Source organism: Phocoena sinus, chromosome 5, assembly GCF_008692025.1.
Source record: "Phocoena sinus isolate mPhoSin1 chromosome 5, mPhoSin1.pri, whole genome shotgun sequence".
NCBI lineage: Eukaryota > Metazoa > Chordata > Mammalia > Artiodactyla > Phocoenidae > Phocoena > Phocoena sinus.
Window position 1 is genome coordinate 77359407 of NC_045767.1, and position 23310 is coordinate 77382716.

At 41.4% G+C, this 23310-nt stretch overlaps 1 pseudogene; it reads left to right on the forward strand.

Annotated features, from left to right (window-relative positions):
• The first annotated feature begins 17213 nt into the window (after window positions 1–17213).
• On the forward strand, window positions 17214–17553 carry LOC116753957 (annotated as a pseudogene).
• The last annotated feature ends 5757 nt before the right edge of the window (window positions 17554–23310 follow it).

Here is a 23310-nt window from a genome sequence, read left to right on the forward strand (position 1 = left end):
CGCAGACTGTCACCACGTCCTGCCCGCCGTAGGTCACACAAGGTGGGGGGGTGGGTCACTCCGGGACCTTGCTTCAGTTGCATAAGCTCCCCCCATCCATTAAATCATTGATGTCTGTCGCTGACTCCGGGCTTTTTCTTTGGTCTAGAAGCTGGGCAAGTACAGGCCTTGTAGACCTGATACAGCCCAACATTCTCCATCACATCAAAATGAAGGGTTTTATTTTTTAGGCTAAAATTTCACAAACAACTTCACTAGTAACACCCACTGCAGTGACCTTGGTGACAATGAAACTGTGCACCTCAGTTTGGGACTTGAACCCATGTGGCCGGTACTCGAACCCAGCCAAAACCCACGGTCTTCCAAGTGAGATCACACACCTGTTTTCAGGACTTAATGAAGCTCAGGTTCCTGATGTCTCATCACAGAAAGAATTCAGTGAAAGACAGTGATAGGTAAGAGGTGGATTTATTTAGAGAGAAACACACTCCACAGATGGAGTGTGGGCCGTCTCAGAAGGTGAGAAAGGCATGGGGAGAAACACTCCATAGACAGATATGAGCCATCTCAGAAGGTGAGAAAAATACCAGGGTATGGGGTTGTTGGTTTTTAGAGGGGTGGGTAATTTCATAGGCTAATGAGTGGGAGGAGTATTCCAGCTATTTCGGGAAGGGGTGGGGATTTCCAGGAATTGGGCCACCGCCCACTTTTTGATCCTTATGGTCGGTCTTGGAACTGTCATGCCGCCTGTGGTGTGTCATTTAGCTTGCTGATGTGTTACAGTGAACATATACTGAGGCTCAAGGCCTATTGGAAGTCAACTTGTCCGCCATCTTGGACCCATTTGGTTCTAATCAGTTTGTCTTGTCCTCCCGCTATGTCATTCTTTCAAAGGTCGTGCCCTGCCCCCCTTCCCTCCTGTTTCAACAACACCAAGTCTCTGAAGAAATGTTGAGTGAGGTGACACCACGTGGGGTTGGTGAGGTTATGACATAGAGGCAGGGAAGAGATTTGGCGTCAGGATACAGTCACAGACCAGGAACGACCAAAAACCTCTGGCCCCTCTGGAAAAGGCTACTTTTGGTGGCAACTGGAGCAGTCGGGGGTCTTGTCCTTTTAGTGGGAGAACATGGGGGGTATGGAGTGAAGTGGCAGTGTGCCAGGCCAGAGTGAGGGGGAGGGGATGCTGGTGCAGGTGCAAAAGAGAGACTTCTCCCTCCCTTATCTCCTTGTCAGCCTAAAAACAGTTAAAAGAGAAATCCATATCAGGCCCCACCCAGCCCATCTTCTGAATAAGCTCTGCAGTCCATTCAGTTGCTGTAGAGATTCCCAGAAGGGTTAAAGGTCAATCCTCCAATTCTGTCCGGAAACCAGCCCACCTGGGGGTTTGTGTAACTATTGTCCCATTGTGTCACATTCTTATGCAAATATTCTGAAGCACAGCAATCAAAGAACCAGCCACAGGGAGTAAACAAACTTTAAACACACAATGAAGATGCTCATCCCTCTTCAGGATTTTTTTTTTTTAATTTTTATCGGAGTATAATTGCTTTACAATGTTGTGTTAGTTTCTACTGTACAGCAAAGTGAATCAGCTATACGTATACATATATCCCCTCTTTTTTGGATTTCCTTCCCATTTAGGTCACCACAGAGCACTGAGTAGAGTTCCCTGTGCTATACGGTGGGTTCTCATTAGTTATCTATTTTATACATAGTATCAATAGTGTTTATATGTCAATCCCAATCTCTCAATTCATCCCACCGCCCCTTCCCCCTTGGTATCCATAAATTTGTTCTCTACATCTGTGTCTCTATTTCTGCTTTGTAAATAAGATCGTCTATACCAGTTTTTTCAGATTCCACATATATGCATTAATATACGATATTTGTTTTTCTGACAAGAGTACAGAATCAGGGAGCTCTTTGGAGATTCACCTCCAGCATCTTGGCTTCCTGGGGACTCGACTGCCTCCTAGCCCTGGGCCAACCCTTCTCTGCCAGCTCTCTGGGTCCTTCTTCCTCCCTGAGACAGTCTGAGCCATTTTAAAGCAGCCTGGCTCAAATAAAGGAAGAGCCATTCCTGTTCTTTCCCTCAAGGATGAGTGTTTACACAGGCAGACATGGAGCATTTAGAAGTGGTTCTTTTAACATGTCTCTGGAGAATGATCTTCTACTTCTGTAATGACCTGTCCAATACACCAAAGAAGCCCAGCCACTTATGCACCTTCAACAGTTTTCTGACACCTTAATAATTAAGGCACATGCACCTCACCAAGGTTTTTTTGTTTTGGTTTGGTTTTTTTGTGGTACGCGGGCCTCTCACTGTTGCAGCCTCTCCCATTGTGGAGCATAGGCTCCGGACGTGCAGGCTCAGTGGCCATGGCTCGCTGCGTGTCATGTGGGATCCTCCTGGACCGGGGCACGAACCCACATCCCCCGCATCAGCAGCTGGACTCTCAACCACTGCACCACCAGGAAAGCCCACCAAGGTGGTTTTAAAAAACCTTTCTGTTTCCTTGAAACTTTCCTGCTTAAAGCCACTGTCTCACCCTGTTTAAGCTTCCTCCCCTCAGCCTCCTCCGCAGCCTCCTAAGTGCACCTTCATCTCCAAAAACCAGGCTCCAGTTTGCCAGCATGTAAAAGCCCTGCCAAGCCCTGGCCCTTCCGTGAAGCGTGTCTGAAATTTCAACATTCTCCAAAAGGCACACCTAGCCCTCATGAATGACTTCTTTCTCTTCACTCCTACGGTTATTTTGTAAAATGTCCACACTCACAGTGGCTAATTCAGAAAATATTTATGAAGGCTTACTGCATGCCTGGAGATTTTTACAGTGCACTAACAATTCCAGGATGTATAAAGTGGTCAGTCCTATTCCCACAGAGCTTGAAGATCAGTGAGGGAAAATGACATGTAAACATATTACTGTATGGGAGGTGCTATGTTTGGGATATTCCCCAAGTACCATGAAAATCCATCCCAGCCTTGAGGACCCTAAAAAGGCTTTCTGGAAAGGGAATGGGGAAGGGCATCCCAGGCAGGAAGTAGACAGGCAAAGGCCTAGAGAGGGGTCTTAGCCTAGCTAAGAACAACATTGGGTCAGCTAGGCTGGAGGGCAAGGGGAGGGTGGGATGATGCTGGAGTGGAACTCAGGGTCCAAAGGGTGAAGGATCTTTTCAGCCACGTTCAGGAGTTTGGTCTTGATCCCTCAGGCATGTGGGCCACTTAAGAAAATTCCTCTGTGGTGGGCTGAATGCATTGGTTGGGGTGAGGGGACTGCAAGAATGAAGGTGCATCACATGGGATCTGACACAAATAGGAACCAGACGAGTGTTTCTTCCACGAGGAGACAGCTAGAAGCCTGTGAGGTTACCCAGATAAGAGATGACTGAGGCCTAAGCTCAACAGATGACTGTCTTCAGAGTATTTGTTTCTTCACTTGTGTACGCGTGTGTGTATGTTTCTCCTTCATTGGAATGGAAGCCCTGAGATGGCATTTCTGTCTTGTTTACTGCTTATTATAAGCCCAGGACTTACGGTGGTGCCTTGACCCTAAGAGGCCCTCAATAAATAGGTGAATGAAGGAACGAGAGCAGCTGACAGTTGATTTGACAGGTGACTGGTTGGGGTGGGGGGAGAGGTAGAGGGAGGCAGGACTGCCTGCGGTCCCTGCCCCAATGCCATGACCCCTGAAATGAGGCCCCCTCAGAGTTGGCGACTATTAGTTTCCTATTGCTACTGTAACAAATGACCACATGCTTAGAACAACACACATTTGTTCTCTTCCACTTCTGGAAGTCAAATGTCCAAAATCAATTTGACTGAGCCAACACAAGGTATTAGCAGATCTGGCTCTTTCTAGGGATGTAGGGGAGAATCTAACTTTTCTAATTTCTGGAGGCTGCCTGCATTCCTTGACTCGTGGCTCCCTCCTCAAATCGATCCAACCCCTTGTTTCCATCCTCAGGTCTCTTACTTGCTATTTTGTACTCAAATCCCCTTCTGCCCGCCTCTTATAGAGACACCTGACTATGTTCAGACCCATCTGGATAATGCAGGAGAGTGTCTGCCTTTCAAGGTCTTCTATTTAGTCACATCTGCACAGTCCCTTTTGCCATATAAGGTGACATTCACAGGTTCTGGACATTAGGCCGTGGATATCATTGGGGGCCATTATATCAGCCTATGACAGTGACCAGCACGTGAGGTGGTTACTGGGTGCTTGAGCTGAGCCCCCGTTGAGGTTGGTAGGACTGAACCTCTTCACCTGAGAGTGTTTAGGAGCACAGCCTGGAGCCAGACTGCCCAGATTCAAAGCTCTGCTATTCATTAGCTGTGTGACCTTGGGTAAGTTACTTAACCTCTCTGTGCCTCAGTTTCCTCATCTGTAAAATAGAGAATAGCTGCTACACAAGGTTGCTGGGATGAGTTAATACAAAAAAAAGGCATGCAGGTAGACTAATGCTAGTCACACAGTAAGTCCTCAGGAAGTGTTGGCTACTTGGGATAGACCAAGGGAAAATCTGAGGATGCCCTGATCCCACTTCTCAGCATGAGGTGTGTCAGCAACTCAACCCTGAAGAAGCAAACTACCCTGGGCATCTGAAGCCTCTCTTATGCTGGGGAGATTGAATGACTTGGAGGTGGTGAAGCAGGACATTGCTACTCAGAACTCCTCCATTGAATCTCCCCATTTCAGATAATCTTTCTATAATAAAAGTCAACACAAATGTATGCCACGTGCTAACTTAAGTACTTTTAATATTTTGAATCCATGTAATTCTCACAACAACCATATGTTATAGGAACTGTGATTATGTCCATTTTACAGTTAGGAAAATTGAGGACCAGAGACCAAGATTCACTGCAGGAACAGTCTGGCCAAAAAGCTGCCTTTAGCTCCCTCTACTGTGGGATACTCAGAGCAGCCACTGTGAAGAATCATTTCTCAACGATCGATCCCTACACCTTTAGGTCACTAAATCCCAGGCTGTTTCTGAATAGGCCGAGCCCACACGTGCCCATATTCTCGAGGAACTGAGGGCAGGCCATGTCTGGCTCTTTTCAATAGCCTTAATGGAGGCTGAGCCACGCCTTCAACCAAAGCTCAGATAATCGGTGAATTGCCCCTGGATTAGTTCCCTTTTCTGTGTAACAAATTACCCTAAATCATAGCAAGTCAAAACAACAAAACAAACGTCATTTCAGCTTCTGTGGGTCAGGAACCTGGATCCGGTGTCGTTGGGTCTTTTGGTTCAGGACCTCTCACAAGGAAGCAATGATATTGTCAGGAATATAGTCATCTCAAGTCTTGACTAGGTGAGGATCCACTTCTAAGCTCACTCGTGGCTGTTGTTAGGCTTCTGGTCTTTGCTGACTGTCAGCCAAGTCAATGGTTCCTTGTCATGCAAGTGTTTCCATAGAGCTGCTTACACCATGGCAGCTGGCTTCCCCCAGAGTAAAGGCTGAGAGAGAGGAACGTGAACACCTCCTCAGTACAATATTTAGGAGGAGAGTAGAAAAGAGCAGACAGAAGGAATTAAGGTAGGAGGCGAGGACAACCCAAAGGACTGGTGAGATGGCTTGATCCTCAACATTTTTCTTTGTATAGTTTAGGCAGACTCAATATGAAAAACTATATAACTTTAAAGGAAAAACAGCACAAAGTTCAGGAATCCACCATGTAGCAAGAAATGAACAGATTCTCAATATGAAAAACATGCAAGCATAATTTTTAAATAAATAAAACTGAAGAAGTCTAGGGGCTGCCGTGAAATACAAGACCATTGGAACAGATGGAAATCATCAATGACATTATGCAGCAGGTGGAGAAAGGAAAGTTAACCCCTGGAAAAAATGAGTCAGAGTTTGAAGGCTGTAAGGCTGTGGTATACATTTTAATGGAGAAAAGTTGTACCTTCCTGTTTTGGTGTTAGGGTTCACAATTAAAGATACTCTCGGGAGTCATTTGTGTGTACAGAATTACATTCCATGTACCCTGAGTCCTGTGCACTAGTAGTGGCTTTCAGACACTTTTGAAGTGGACAAAGAGTTAGAAATACATTTTACACAGCAACTGAGGTGCACACACTCACACATGTAACAGGAAAGAGCCAATCAGACTACATGTTGGATCTGTTTCTTTTACTTTAACCTTTGCTTTCTGTGCTTTTGTTCACTAAAAGGATACTGTCTCTACATAATGGCCTGCCTCGGGGAGCCCTGCCCCTCTGCCTGAATGTTAAACCAAAGTGCCTTTGTGCAGGGAAACATCCAGACCCTGTCCACCTGTGGATGGCTGCAAGAAAGAAGAAATTAACACATCCCCTCCCCGAGGCTGGCCATTCCAGGGGATAGTTGCAAAACTTAGTGCCTTTTTACTTTACTTCCTCATCTGCTCCCCCTCTCTGAGCTGTAAAAGAAACTGGCATCCAAACCCCGATAAGATGGTTATTTTGAGACATTAGTCTGCCATCTTCTCGGTCTGCTGGCTTTCCGAATAAAGTTGTATTCCTTGCCCCAGCACCTCGTCTCCGATTTCTTGGCCTGTTGTGTGGCGAGCAGAGTGAGCTTAGACTTGGTGACACACACACAACAGAAGTACAAGTTTTATGAAAACAATATTTACCCTTATTATGTGCTCAGATTTTTATATTCTATTTTAAAATTCTGGTCAAGATCCACTACACAGATTTCATGAACATTTAATAGATTGTAAACATGCAGGTTGAAGAATACTACTCTTGGGAGAATTTTAGCCAGTTTCCTCCTGAATTATAGAGAATGGTCAGGATAAAGCCACAAAGCCCATTTACATTAACTGACTTCCCCATAGGGAAAAGGAAGAAAATCAGGTGTGAAATAAACATTTTATCTTAAAGATTTTTTTTTCATTTTTATTCTTTTTTTATTTTACCATTTTTAATTGAAATGTTACTTTACATTAGCTTCAGGTGTACAGCAAAGTGATTCAATTATATATACATTATATATATTATATAATGTATATATAATTCAGTCTTTTCCATTATAGTTGTTACAAGACATTGAATATAGTTCCCTGTGCTATATAGTAGGTCCTTGTTGTTTATTTTATACATAATACTGTGTATATGTTAATCACAAACTCCTAATTTACTCCCCCCCCCCCCCCCCCCCGCTATCTCCTCTGATAACCATAAGTTTGTTTTCTACATCTGAGCCTATTTCGGTTTTGTAAATAAGTTCATTTATATTATTTTTTTAGATTCCACATATAAGTGATATGCTATAATATTTGTCTTTGTCTGACTTACTTCACTTAATATGACAATCTCTAGGTACATCCATGTTGCTCCAAATGGAATTATTTCATTCTTTTTCATGACTGAGTAATATCTTTTAATAATGCATAAAGTTGAACCAAGTACTTAAAAATGTTTTTCTATATCTGTGCTTATTTCCCCATTCTAGTTTTTTATTTTGTGTATCATTTTGTTTTCTTTTTTCTTTGGTTAGCAGTTTATTGCTTTTCAAAGAATTCAGTTCTTGGGTTTATTTATTCTATAATTTTTCAGTTCTCTAATATGTTAATATTTGTATTCATCCTTTATTTTTGCTTTCCTTAGGTTTATTCTGTTTTTCTGTTAAATTTGAAAAATTCAATGCCTAATTTATTTTAATTTTTCTTGTGTGAGTTATCTATTGCTAATACATTACCCTAAAACTTGGTTACTTAAAATAACATACATCTATTATCTCACAGTTGCTGTGGGTCAGAAATCCAGGTTTCACCTGCCCTCTGCTCCAGGGTCTATTGTGAGGCTGCAATAAAAGTGTCAGCCAGGGACACAGTCATCTCCAAGTTCAGCTGGGACAGAACCACTTCCAAGCTCACCCAGTGGTTGTTGGTAGGAATCAGTTCCTCTCTGGCTGTTGGTCCAAGGTTTCCCTTAGTTCCTTGACAGGAAGCCTTCTCCATCAGGGTAGGCATGGGAGAAAAGCCAGGGACAGAAACACCAGTAAGATGAAAGTCAGTCCTTTGTAATGAGGAAAGCAAGAATTTGTCACCCCAAAATATTGCCTCTTTGATATAAAAATCATTTTGAGCTCAAGGCAATTGAGAAGAAGCAAATACAGGAAAAGCTCTCTGCCCTTCCCTTATTTTCCTAAAAGCAGGACATAAATTTTCAAAGGTGTCCCTCTCCTCTCTCTACCAGGAAAGATAAAAATTATCAGAGATAGCTTTAGGCTCATATCAGCCTGGAGTTGGCACCAGAGGAATCTACATAACCAACTTTACTAACTAGCCTTTATCTGCCATTGGTTCCTCATATATTTACCTTTCCTTGGAAGTCTAAAACAATTCTCCTTTGTCCTGTCATTTCTCTACAAATTTATTGTTCTTTGTTGAAGATGCTGTGTAAGCCAGATTTCTAAGCCACCTCTTGGAGTTACTCTTTCCCTGAGTCTCTCCCAGGTATATATGAGATATACATGTTAGTAACTTCAGTTTTTCTCTTGTTAATCTGTCTTTTGGTACAGAGGTCCCAGCTAGAATTTAAAAGGGTAGAAGGAAAAGATTTTTTTTCCTCCCCTACAGAAACCTGATGACAAAAGGAAGCTTCAATCCATCTCTGTCACCATGTTCTATTCATTAAAAGGGTATCATTACGTGTAGCCACACTCCAGGGGAAAAGATTACACAAGGGTGTGAATTCCGGGAGGCAGGGACCACTAGGATTCATGTCAGAACTCCCTACTTCACTTATATACAATTGATCCTCAGGCACTTTTGCCTGAGGCTGTACAAGAAGGCTGTACATCATTCACAGACATGCAGAGCAGCAAAAAATTTGAGTCAGCTGATATGTTTGTTCCCAGATGGGGTTGAACAAGGTGAAACTCTGCCTTCTTGTTTTAGCTCTCATACTATAAAGTGTCCCTTCCACAGTCTATTTAGTGCCACATTTTTGTGTTTTTTGGTGGTGATTTCCATATTTATGCCCCCCCCATGTTAAGTACTGAGCTATTGCCTAGTATTCCCAAGTACAAGAAACTTGTGATGAGCTTTAAGGAGAAAACACATGTGATAGATGAGCTCTACTCAGGCATGAGTTATAGTGCTGTTGAACATGAGTTCAATGTTAATTAATCAAAAATGTATACGTTAGGGGACTTCCTAGCGGTCCAGTGGTTAAGACTCCGAGCTTCCACTGCAGGGGGTGCAGGTTCGATCCCTGGTCAGGGAACTAAGATCACTAAGATCCCACATGCTGCACAGCCCCACCCCGGCAAAAAAATTGTATGTTAAAAAAGGTGTCTTTAAACATAAACACCCATAAAACTAATTTATGTACTAATTGTTTGACAGAAATGTTGTGACCAGAGGCTCATAGGAAACTAACCCTGTATTTTCCCTAGAGCAATGGTTCAGTATTCACTAATGCAGCGTTTGTGGCCACTTTATAGAACATAACTACTAAAAATAATGTGAATAGGCTCTATGAGTGTTTGTATTTAAGACTATGATATTCTTCTGAGGTGGGCTTTTTATGCATCTCAGAATTCTGATATGTGGAGTGTGCCTGTTACTAATCTTTTATCAAACCCAGAAAGAATTGCTTTCCAACTAGCTTGAATCCTATATGTTAGTGGTTTTGAAACCTCTGTGCTGGGCTTTGTGATGGCGGGTCTAGAACTCTACAGCTTACATTCATTCTTTGTCAGCTGGCTGCTGTTAGGTTCTGCCAATAGGGAGCACTATAGGGAGACTTGAAGGCAGGAGGAGGAAGCAGGAACTTTGGTCCGCAATGCTCCTTTACCCTGGCAGAAGCAGCAGCTAGTTTCAGCCTCCAGACATTTTTCCAGGCTCCCTGAACCACTGTAGCCCTCAGAGGCCTGAGTCTCAGCTCTGTGGAGCCCTTCCTAGAACATGGCAGATGCTACCTGCAGGCTTTACCTCAGAGTTACTTCAGTGTCCCTTTCCTTTTTTTTGAGACCTTTAAGGTCTGTATAACTAATTTAATTTCCAAGTTAAATTCTCTCTGTTGAGCTACCTACTATGGTTTCAATTTTCTTGGAACTTAATTGATACATAGAGGTTTCTTTAACTTTTTACTTTAAAATAATTTTATACTTACAGAAAAGTTGCAGAATAGTACAGAAAAATTCTGTATACGCTTTATACCCTTTACTCAAATCCATCATTTTGTTTCATTGAGGTGAAACTCAATATAAAAGTAACCATTTTAAAGTGAACAAGTCAGTAGCAATCAGTACAATAAAATGAATCGGTCAACTTTTATCATTTTCCCACGTTTGTTTTATAGTTCACTATCTATCTCTATAAAGCACATATGTAGGATGCATAATTTTGCATAATATTAATTATTTCTCCTGAAACATTCATAAGTTGCATACATCACACTCCTTTACCTCTTACTACAATTACATGTACTTTTTTAGAATATATTTGTATATAACCATTGGTACATTACTTGAATCTATAATCCATATTATAATTTTGCAAAATATCCCAGCAATATCCTTTAAAATATTATTTTTCCCCATTAGTCCAGGACACAGTCCAGGATGACACATTGAATTTAGTTGTTATGTCTCTTTTATTTTATTTATTTATTTATTTATTTTGAAGGTTCACGTCTTTATTTAAGCACACATACAGCTTTTGTAGGGTTGCAAAATTCAGTTTTTGATGCCCGCAATTTTTGCTCCCTTTTTACCATTACTGCTGTTGTGATTTGTAACCCGTTATGTCCATTAATAACTGTGACTTTTTCTTTTTTTTCTTTGATTTTTTTTAACATCTTTATTGGAGTATGATTGCTTTACAAATGGTGTGTTAGTTTCTGCTGTATAACAAAGTGAATCAGCTATGCATACACATATATTCTCATATCTCCTCCCTCTTGCGTCTCCCTCCCACCCTCCCTATCCCACCCCTCTAGGTGGTCACAAAGCACCGAGCTGATCTCCCTGTGCTATGCGGCTGCTTCCCACTAGCTATCTATTTTACGTTTGGTAGTGTATATATGTCCATGCAACTCTCTCACTTCATCCCAGCTTACCCTTCCCCCTCCCCGTGTCCTAAAGTCCATACTGTATGTCTGTGTCCTTATTCCTGTCCTGCCCCTAGGTTCATCAGAACCAGTTTTCTTTTAGATTCCATATATATGTGTTAGCATACGGCATTTGTTTTTCTCTTTCTGACTTACTTCACTCTGTATGACAGACTCTGGGTCCATCCACATCACTGCAGATGACTCAATTTCATTTCCTTTTATGGCTGAGTAATATTCCATTGTATATAGGTGCCACATCTTCTTTATCCATTCATCTGTCAATGGACACTTAGGTTGCTTCCATGTCCTGGCTATTGTAAATAGAGCTTCAGTGAACATTGTGGTACATGACTCTTTTTGAATGATGGTTTTCTCAGCATGCATGCCCAGTAGTGGGATTGCTGAGTTCTATGGTAGTTCTATTTTTAGTTTTTTAAGGAACCTCCATACTGTTCTCCATAGTGGCTATATCAATTTACACACCCATCAACAGTGCAAGAGGGTTCCCTTTTCTCCACACCCTCGCCAGCGTTTATTGTTTGTAGATTTTCTGATGATGTCCATTCTAACTAGTGTGAGGTGATACCTCATTGTAGTTTTGATTTGCATTTCTCTAATGATTAGTGATGTTAAGCATCCTTTCATGTTTTGTTGGCAATCTCTATATCTTCTTTGGAAAAATGTCTATTTAGGTCTTCTGCACATTTTTGGGTTGGGTTGTTTGTTTTTTTGATATTGAGCTGCATGAGCTGCTTGTATATTTTGGAGGTTAATCCTTTGTCAGTTGCTTTGTTTGCAAATATTTTCTCCCATTCTGAGGGTTGTCTTTCTGTCTTGTTTATGGTTTCCTTTGCTGTGAAAAAGCTTTTAAGTTTCATTAGGTCCCATTTGTTTATTTTTGTTTTTATTTCCATCTCTCTAGGAGGTGGGTCAAAAAGGATCTTGCTGTGATTTATGTCATAGAGTGTTCTGCTTATGTTTTCCTCTAAGAGTTTGTTAGTGTCTGGCCTTACATTTAGGTCTTTAATCCATTTTGAGTTTGGTGTTAGGGAGGGTCCTAATTTCATTCTTTTACATGTAGCTGTCCAGTTTTCCCAGCACCACTTATTAAAGAGGCTGTCTTTTCTCCATTGTATACTATTGCCTCCTTTATAAAAGATAACATGACCATTTGTGTGGGGGTTTATCTCTGGGCTTTCTATCCTGTTCCATTGATCTATATTTCTGTTTTTGTACCAGTACCATACTCTCTTGATTACTGTAGCTTTGTAGTATAGTCTGAAGTTTGGGAGCCTGATTCCTCCAGCTCCGTTTTTCGTTCTCAAGATTGCTTTGGCTATTCGGGACCTTTTGTGTTGCCATACAAATTGTGAAATTTTTGTTCTAGTTCTGTGAAAAATGCCATTGGTAGTTAGATAGGGATTGCATTGAATCTGTAGATTGCTTTGGCTAGTATAGTAGGTTTCACAATGTTGGTTCTTCCAATCCGAGAACATGGTATATCTCTTTGTATCATTTTTAACTTATTTCATCAGTGTCTTATAGTTTTCTACCTACAGGTCTTTTGTCTCCTTAGGTATGTTTATTCCTAGGTATTTTATTCTTCTTGTTGCAATGGTAAATGAGAATGTTTCCTTAATTTCTCTTTCAGATTTTTCATCATTAGTGTATAGGAATGCACGAGATTCCTGTGCATTAATTTTGTATCCTGCTACTAAATTTACCAAATTCACTGATTAACTCTAGTAGTTTTCTGGTAACATCTTTAGGATTCTGTATGTATAGTATCATGTCACCTGTAAACAGTGACAGTTTTCCTTCTTTTCTACTTGGATTCCTTTTATTTCTTCTTCTTCTCTAATTGCTGTGGCTACAACTTCCAAAACTATGTTGATTAGTAGTGGTGAGAGTGGGCAACCTTGTCTTGTTCCTGACCTTAGTGGAAATGGTTTCAGTTTTTCACCATTGAGAACAATGTTGGCTGTGGGTTTATCATATATGCCTTTATTACATTGAGGTGAGTTCCCTCTATGCCTACTTTCTGGAAGGATTTTAACATAAATGGGTGTTGGATTTTGTCAAAACCTTTTTCTGCATCTATTGAGATGATCATATGGTTCTGTTCTAGTTCTGGATCTGAACAAATTTCTCCTTCAATTTGTTAATATGGTTTATCATATTGATTGGTTTGTGTATACGGAAGAATCCTTGCATTCCTGGGATAAACCCCACTTGATCATAGTGTATGATCCTTTTAATGTGCTGTTGGATTCTGTTTGCTAGTATTTTGTTGAGGATTTTTTTTTTATTTTCATTTATTTTTGGATGTGTTGGGTCTTCCTTGTTGCGTGCAGGCTTTCTCTAGTTGTGGAGAGCGGGGACTACTTTTCGTTGGGGTGTGCGTGCTTCTCATTGTGGTGGCTTCTCTTGTTGTGGGGCATGGGCTCTAGACACGTGGGCTTCAGTAGCTGTGGCTTGTGGGCTCTAGAGCACAGGGTCAGTAGTTGTGGCACACGGGCTTAGTTGCTCCGTGGCATGTGGGATCTTCCCAGACCAGGGTTCGAACCCATGTCTCCTGCATTGGCAGGCAGATTCTTAACCACTCTGCCACCAGGGAAGCCCTTGTTGAGGATTTTCGCATCTATGTTCATCAGTGATATTGGCCTGTAGTTTTTTTTGTGACATCTTTGTCTTGTTTTGGTATCAGGGTAATGGTGGCCTCATAGAATGAGTTTGAGAGTGTTCCTCCCTCTGCTATATTTTGGAAGAGTTTGAGAAGGATAGGTGTTAGCTCTTTTCTGAATGTTTGATAGAATTTGCCTGTGAAGCCATGTGGTCCTGGGCTTTTGTTTGTTGGAAAATTTTTGATCACAGTTTCAGTTTCAGTGCTTGTGGTTGGCCTGTTTATACTTTCTATTTCTTCCTGGTTCAGTCTCGGAAGATTGTGCTTTTCTAAGAATTTGTCCATTTCTTCCAGGTTGTCCATTATATTGGCATATAGTTGCTTGTAGTCACCTCTCATGATCCTTTGTATTTCTGCAGTGTCAGTTGTTACTTCTTTTTCATTTCTAATTCTACTGATTTGAGTCTTCTCTGTTGTTTTTTTTTTTTTTTTTGATGAGTCTGGCTAATGGTTTATAAATTTTGTTTATCTTGTCAAAGAAAGAGCTTTTAGTTTTATTGATCTTTGCTGTCTTTTCCTTCATTTCTTTTCCCTTTGTTTCTGATCTGATCTTTATGATTTCTTTACTTCTGCTACCTTTGGGGTTTTTTTTGTTCTTCTTTCTCTAATTGCTTTAGGTGTAAGATTAGGTTGCTTATTTGAGATGTTTCTTGTTTCTTGAGGTAGGATTGTATTGCTATAAATTTCCCTCTTAGAACTGCTTTTGCTGCATCCCACAGGTTTTGGGTCGTCGTCTTTTCATTGTCATTTGTTTCTAGGTATTTTTTGATTTCCTCTTTGATTTCTTCAGTGATCTCTTGGCTATTTAGTATTGTTTAGCCTTCGTGAGTTTGTATTTTTTTACAGATTTTTTTCCTGTAAATGATATCTAGTCTCATAGCGTTGTGGTTGGAAAAGATACTTGATAATGATTTCAATTTTCTTAAATTTACCGAGGCTTGATTTGTGACCCAAGATATGATCTATCCTGGAGAATGTTCCATGGGCACTTGAGAAGACAGCGTATTCTGTTGTTTTTGGATGGAATGTCCTATAAATATCAATTAAGTTCATCTTGTTTAATGTATCATTTAAAGCTTGTGTTTCCTTATTTATTTTCATTTTGGATGATCTGTCCATTGGTGGAAGTGGGGTGTTAAAGTCCCCTAATATTATTGTGTTACTGTTGACTTCCCCTTTTATGGCTCTTAGCATTTGCCTTATGTATTGAGGTTCTCCTATGTTGGGTGCATAAATATTTACAATTGTTATATCTTCTTCTTGGATCAATCCCTTGATCGTTATGTAGTGTCCTTCTTTGTCTCTTGTAATAGTCTTTATTTTAAAGTCTGTTTTGTCTGATATGAGAACTGCTACTCTGGCTTTCTTTTGATTTCCATTTGCATGGAATATCTTTTTCCATCCCCTTGCTTTCAGTCTGTATGTGTCTCTAGGTCTGAAGTGGGTCTCTTGTAGACTGAATATATACAGGTCTTGTTTTTGTATCCATTCAGCCAGTCTATGTCTTTGGGTTGGAGCATTTAATCCATTTACATTTAAGGTAGCTATCAATATGTATGTTCCTATTACCATTTCCTTAATTGTTTTGGGTTTGTTATTGTAAGTCTTTTCCTTCTCTTGTGTTTCCTGCCTAGAGAAGTTCCTTTAGCAGTAGTTGTGAAGATGGTTTGGTGGTGCTGAATTCTCTTAGCTTTTGCTTGTCTGTAAAGGTTTTAATTTCTCCACTGAATCTGAATGAGATCTTTGCTGGATAGAGTAATCTTAGTTCTAGGTTTTCCCTTTCATCACTTTAAATATGTCCTGCCACTCCCTTCTGGCTTGCAGATTTTCTGCTGAAAGATCAGCTGTTAACCTTATGGGGATTCCCTTGTATGTTATTTGTTGCTTTTCCCTTGCTGCTTTTAATATTTTTTCTTTGTTTTTAATTTTTGATAGTTTGATTAATATGTGTCTTGGCCTGGTTCTCCTTGGATTTATCCTGTATGGGACTCTCTGCACTTCCTGGACTTGATTGACTATTTCCTTACCCATATTAGGGATGTCTTCAACTATAATCTCTTCAAATATTTTCTCAGTCCCTTTTTTTTCTCTTCTTCTTCTGGGACCCCTATAATTCGAATGCTGATGTGTTTAATGTTGTCCCAGAGGTCTCTGTGATAGTCCTTAATTCCTTTCATTCTTTTTTCTTTATTCAGCTCTGTGGTAGTTATTTCCACTATTTTATCTTCCAGGTCACTTATCCATTCTTCTGCCTCAGTTATTCTGCTATTGATTCCTTCTAGAGAATTTTTAATTTCATTTATTTTGTTGTTCATCATTGTTTGTTTGCTGTTTGACATAGTTCTTCTAGGTCCTTGTTAAACGTTTCTTGTATTTTCTCCATTCTATTTCCAAGATTTTGGATCATCTTTACTGTCATTACTCTGAATTCTTTTTCAGGTAGACTTCCTATTTCCTCTTCATTTGTTTGGTCTGGTGGGTTTTTACCTTGCGCCTTCATCTGCTGTGTATTTCTCTGTCTTCTCATTTTGCTTAACTTACTGTCTTTGGGGTCTCCTTTCGCAGGCTGCAGGTTCATAGTTTCCATTGTTTTTGGTGTCTGCTCCCAGTGGGTAAGGTTAGTTCAGTGGGTTGTGTAGGCTTCCTGGTAGAGGGGACTGGTGCCTGTGTTCTGGTGGATGAGGCTGGATCTTGTCTTTCTGGTGGGCAGGACCATGTCCAGTGGTGTGTTTTGGTGTTTGTGAACTTAAGATTTTAGGCAGCCTCTCTGCTAATGGGTGGGTTGTGTTCCTGTCTTGCTAGTTGTTTGGCATAGGGTGTCCAGCACTGTAGCTCGCTGGTCGTAGAATGGAGCTGGGTCTTATCGTTGAGATGGAGACCTCTGGGAGAGCTTTCGCTGTTTGATATTATGTGGGGCCGGGAGATCTCTGGTGGACCAATGTCCTGAACTCAGCTCTCCCACCTCAGAGGCTCAGGCCTGACACCTGGCCAGAACACCAAGATCCTGTCAGCCATATGACTCAGAAGAAAAGGGAGGAAGAAAAAGAAAGAAAGAAAACAAATAAAATAAAGTTATTAAATTTTTAAAATTATTAACAATTAAAAAGTAATAAAAAAAGAAAGAAAGAAGAGAGCAACCAAACCAAAAAACAAATCCACCAATGATAACAAGCAATAAAACCTATACTAAATACAAAACAAGGCCGCACCGCTGGAGGGACCCAGCCTATCCCAAGTGCGCTGTTAGCCAGGGGTAGCCAGAAGAGACCGGGCAGTGGGGGAGAGCTGCAGAGGGTGGTGGAGCCCGCCCCGCACGCCCAGGAAGGGAAGGGGGAGAGAGGGAGGCAGAGTTAAGCAAAGAGCGCAAGTAAGTGAACTTGGGTCCGACTTGAGCTTGGGTCCGACTTGAGCTTGGCCAGGCCCCCAAGCCAGCGTCACACCCCATCTGAAGAAGACAGGCAGTCACATGGCTTCGCCATTCCTGCCTGCAGGAGCCACCACGGGTGACAGCGGCGGAGAGCTGAGCTCGGGGGACAACTCTGGGGATATGGAATCCCTCCAAAGCCCGGAGACCGAGGCCTCCAAAAGCCTGACAGAGCTGTTTGAGAAGGCTGTCACGCGCTTCCGAGGCCTGGTTCAAGGTGCCAGCAGGGAGCAGCTCTTGTACCTGTATGCCCGGTACAAGCAGGGAAGCATGGAAAGCACTTGGTGATTCAAGCCCCAGCCGAACAATGCAGGAGTATATTGCCGTAGCTAAAAAATTAGATCCAAGTTGGAATCCTCAGCTTCTTGAAATGGAAACTTAAATTACTATGTTCTTTCGGGAATTAAAAATCACTCAAGGACTTCCCTGGTGGCGCAGTGGTTAAGAATCTGCCTGCCAATGCCGGGGACACGGGTTTGAGCCCTCATCTGAAAAGATCCCACATGCCTCAGAGCAACTAAGCCCGTGTGCCACAACTATTGAGCCCAAGCTCTAGAGCCTTTGAGCCGCAACTGATGAAGCCCGCGTGCCACAACTACTGAAGCTCGCACTCCTAGAGCCTGTGCTCTACAACAAGAAAAACCACCGCAATGAGAAGCCCACGCACCGTAATGAGGAGTAGACCCCACTCGCCACAACTAGAGAAAGCCCGCGCGCAGCAACGAAGACCAAACACAGCCAAAAAAAAAAAAACACTCAAGAAGGAACTTACTGAGGATAAATATCCAGATATATTCTTAACTTTTACTGGATCCTGTGGCTTTTCACTTGAAAAAAAGGAGGAATTTGTTCTTGTTTCATCAAACAGGATGTTGATGAATAGAAAGAAAGGGCTCAAAATAAAAATTTCCTTGCCTATGTAAGGCTAATCTTATTTAAGTATAGGCTAAAAACAGACCGACAGACGGTTTATCTCAGGACTGCAATACATGGGGCATAGAAAGATAAATAAAGTAACATTTCCCCAGGGAGTATATTTTAGACCCCCCGACAATAATCAAAAATATCTTAAGTAACTGTCTCTGACCCATGCAGATATGCAGAATAACATCAAGGAGGAATGAATAGGAATTGTTTCTTTCAGTTAACTGAGTAGTTCACTCCTTTACCAATTTAAAGTCCTTATTCACTAAACTTGTCTTGCCTTATCAGTCTCTGCACCTCTTTTTCATGAAATCACCCATTTTATTAAGATAGTTGGTTGAATGGAGGCAAAAGTAATGGAAAAGAGAATGGAATGGAAACAGTTTAGCAATACTAATCTATTCATTTGTGTATTCCCATTCAGGGAAGCATGGAAAGCTTGGTCTCTTGCCAGGTAATGGTCTCTTGCCTCTTCGGCAGGTCCAGGTCAAAAATCATTCAGAGTTATTGGAATTTGGGAATGATGATAGTGGTTGTAGCATAGTTTTTGAATTTTCCCGAATCCTTAACAGAATAACTAGGATAGCATCACCAAAAGCACTTGGGCAATATCTGTAACAAAACCTAGTTGATCAGAGAAACTAGGGACAAACTATCAACAGCTCCAAGATTTGTGTAGCATTGGCATCTCTGTGGGAGGAAGCAGAGGAAACAGTAGGGAGTCTAATTGACCTGAGAATGGCAGAAGCCTAAAATTGTCCACAGGTGAAGAGTACAGGGGGTTCATGGTAAGGTTTTCTAGAGCTGTCAGGAGCTCTAGAGTTCCAAAATTAAGCAGCCAAAATTTCCCTTCCAGTACACAGCCTCACACTGAGAGGAATCTGCAGGACAAGGACAATGAAGACAAAAGGAAAAAGAAACCAGATGAGCGTGGGAGAGGGGACCAGAGCCAAGTGATCTTGAAAGTATCCTAGGGGCCAGATTTTTAATTACTTCATGAAAATAACAGAAAAGGGACTTATATACCTAAAACTATATCCTGATTCACATTTCTATCTTAAAAATTCAAAAACATTAATTTCACATAAAGATGAGCAACAGAAAAAGAATTACGGTTGAAACCTATACAAAGTTACTATAATTCAGAATTGTATCTTTTTTCTTATAATATCCAGAAGCTGTATTAATGGTTAAAATAATGAAAGTGTGCTAATATTTTTATGGGTCTTGGTAGGATTGCAATATTGCTTTCCAAAAGAGTAATACCATTTTACAAGAGCATTAGGGCCATTAACTTAGTATAGTGCCTGTTTCACTACAGTTTTACCAATTTGGATAATTTTGTTACCCTAATGGAATTAGTTTAAAATCTGTTGCTCGTTGTTGTTTTAATTTGCATTTTCTTAAATGATTATGGATGTTGAACTTTTTTCCAAGTAGTGATATAACATTATTGATATTTATGTATGCGCGTGAATAAAATCCTAAACCTCTGTGTCACTTCAAAAAAAAAAAAAAAGGAAAGAAAGAACCCTAGGACAAATGGCAAAAGCAAATCTATAGAGACAAAATCACACAAAGAAGCATACACATACACACTCACAAAAAGAGAAAAAGGAAAAAAAAAATATATATATATATATAAAAAGGAAGAGGGCAACCAAATCAATAAACACAAAGATAATAAGCTCTAAATACTAAACTAAGGTAAACATAAAACCAGAAACAAATCAGATGCAGAAAGCAAACACCAAGTCTGCAGTTACTCTCAAAGTCCACTGCCTCAATTTTGGGATGATTCATTGTCTAGTCAGTTATTCCACAGATGCAGGGTACATCAAGTTGATTGTGGAGATTTGATCCGCTGCTCCTGAGGCTGCTGGGAGAGATTTCCCTTTCTCTTCTTTGTTCACACAGCTCCAGGGGTCCAGCTTTGGATTTGGCCCCGCCTCTGCATGTAGGTCGCCTGAGGACGTCTGTTGCCCACCCAGACAGGCCGGGGTTAAAGTAGCAGCTGATTAGGGGGCTCTGCCTCAGGCCGGGTGGAGGGAAGGGTACGGAATGCGGGGCGAGCCTGCGGCGGCAGAGGCCAGCTTGACGTTGCACCAGCCTGAGGCGCACCGTGTGTCCTCCCAGGGAAGTTGTCCCTGGATCACGGGACCCTGGAAGTGGTGGGATGCACAGGCTCCCGGGAGGGGAGGTGTGGATAGTGACCTGTGCTTGCACACAGGCTTCTTGGTGGCTTCAGCAGCCTTAGCACTTCATGTCGGTCTCTGGTGTCCGCGCTGATAGCCGTAGCTCACACGTGGAGCTCGTTTAGGCGGTGCTCTGAATCCCTTCTCCTTGTGTACCCTGAAACAATGGTCTCTTGCCTCTTAGGCAGGTCTAGACTTTTTCCCAGACTCCCTCCTGGCTAGCTGTGGCACACTAGTCCCCTCAGGCTGTGTTCACGCAGCCAACCCCAGTCTTCTCCCTGGCATCTGATCTCCAAAGCCTGAGCCTCAGCTCCCAGCCCCCACCCGTCCCGGTGGGTGACCAGACAAGCCTCTCGGGCTGGTGAGTCCTGGTCGGCGCCGAGCTTCTGTGTGGGAATCTCTCCGCTTTGTCCTCTGCACCCTGTGCTGCGCTCTCCTCCGTGGCTCCGAAGCTTCTCCCCTGCCCATCCCCCCATCTCCGCCTGCAAAGGGGCTTCCTAGCGTGTGGAAACTTTTCCTCCTTCACAGCTCCCTCCAGGAGGTGCAGGTCCCATCTCTATTCTCTTGTCTCTGTTTTTCCTTTTTTCTTTTGCCCTACCCAGGTATGTGGGGAGTTTCTTGCCTTTTGGGAAGTCTGAGGTCTTCTGCCAGCATACAGTAGGTGTTCTGTAGGATTTATTCCACATGTAGATATATTTTTGATGTACTTGTGGGGAGGAAGGTGATCTCCACATCTTACTCCTCCACCATCTTGAAGGCACCTCTAGTTTCTTTTAATGTGGAACAGTCGTTAGCTTTTCTTTGTCTTTCATAACTTTGAAATTTTTTAAAGAATACAAGTCACTTATTAGAAAATGTTCTTCAGTTTGGGTTGCCTCATGATTAGATTCTGGGCTTACATTCCCACAAGTGATTTGTGTCCTTTTCATGGTGTCACAATATGTCTGTCTGACTCTCATTGGTGATTTTAATCTTGATCATTCAGTCAAGGTGTTGCTTAGTTTCACCACTTGATATTATACTTTTACTCCTTGGCAACAGATCAACAATCCATGCAAAGTCACTTTGAGGCCATGTAAATATCTAGAAATTTTATATTTATGTTCTGTACATTTTTCAGTTTGGTCTTAGATTTCTCTTTGAATCAAAGTTGTTGTAAAGATAGCTTTAAAATGTCCAGGTGTCAGGGTAAAATGTATGACTCCACAATTCTTGCTTATTATTTCCTTAAAGGAAAATATAAATCATATTATTAAGGAAACTGTTGGTTATGCCTATTTTGTTATGTGTTAAAATTCTCAATAGTTTCAATTTTCACAAATTCTTTAAAATTGTTGATATAGGGACTTCCCTGGTGGTGCAGTGGTTACGAATCCGCCTGCCAATGCAGGGGACATGGTTTCAAGCCCTGGTCTGGGAAGATCCCATGTGCCGCGGAGCAACTAAGCCCGTGCACCACAACTACTGAGCCTGTGCTCTAGAGCCTGCAAGTCACAACTACGGAAGCCTGCATGCCTAGGGCCTGTGCTCTGCAACAAGAGAAGCCACCACAATGAGAAGCCCGCGCACTGCAACAAAGAGTAGCCCCAACTTGCCGCAACTAGAGAAAGCCTGTGCGCAGCAACCAAGACCCAATGCAGCCAAAAATAAATAAATAAGTTTAAAATTGTTAATATAGTTGAAAACTCAAAAGATAAAAAGAGCATACACTGAGAAGTCTCCTCACCAGCTACTCAGTTCTCTGAAGTAACCAACATTGTAATTTTCTCTGTGTCCTTCTAGAGATAGTTTCTGCATATAAAGCAAAATCATATATATCCCCACCACCACTACCCCATACAAGTTGACTTTTGTCTACACTTTCCACACTGTTCTGCATTTGGCTTTTTTCATTTAACTATATATCCTGGAGATCATTAATATCAGTACATTATATATTAGCTTCCTTATTCATTCCAATGACTGCTTACGATTCCATTGTATACATATACTGTGATTTATTAAGTTAGTCCTCTATAGACACTTAGGTTCTTTCCATTCTTTTGCCTTTATATAAACTATGGTGCAGAATAACCATGTACATATATCAGTACATGTGCAAGTATGTCTATAATATAAATTCCTGAATATGAAATTTGAGTCAAAAAGTTTGTAGTTTTGTATTATAACTTTGATAAATGTTTCCAGTGTATCCTTCATCAAGATTTCACAGAGACTGTACCAATTTACAGGGAATACATTTTAGCACAGTTGTTTCTTTCTTTTTTCTTTTTTTAATTATTTATTTGCGCCAGGTCTTAGTGTCCTAGCTGAGAGAACTCAACTAAGTGTCTTAGTGTCTTAGTTGCGGCACGTGGGATCTTTGTTGGGGCATGTGGACTCTTAGTTGCGGCATGCTGGATCTAGTTTCCTGACCAGGGATGGAACCCAGGCCCCCTGCTTTGGGAGTGAGTACAGAGTCTTAACCACTGGACCACCAGGGAAGTCCCTAGCACAGCTGTTTCTTTATCTTTTTTTTACTCTACGTAATGGCTGTAAGAAAGGTAATTTGAAAATAGTGTTAACCCAAGTAGATTCAAAAGGTGTGGCTTTTCCAAAAATGATACCTTCAGTATTGCAAAATATAATTCTTAGGGTTCAAAAAACTTACCTTATAGTTGAGGTTGGAATTTTAGTTTAATTCTTATACTTGTAAAGTACAAGTATTTCCTTGTTTCTCTCACTCTGAAGTCTTGCTATTGGCTTAATTTTTAACTTTATGATGCATATTTCCAGGTCTGCTGTAAACAGCTGAGCAAAAACTCAGGAAGGTAACAAATAGTTCATCTGTTTTACAGACATGAACCCTGGCAGAGGGAAAGAGGAAAAAGGGCTCTCAGCTGGATTCTTCTGCAGGCTTTTACTGTCCTTGAGGCATTTTCCCTGCCCAAATATGAAGGAAAATTGTTTTCCAGTCTTAAGTTGAATGCCAAAATTATTCTTGGAATTGCTCCCTTAATCTGTCAGTTTCTCTTTTTCCC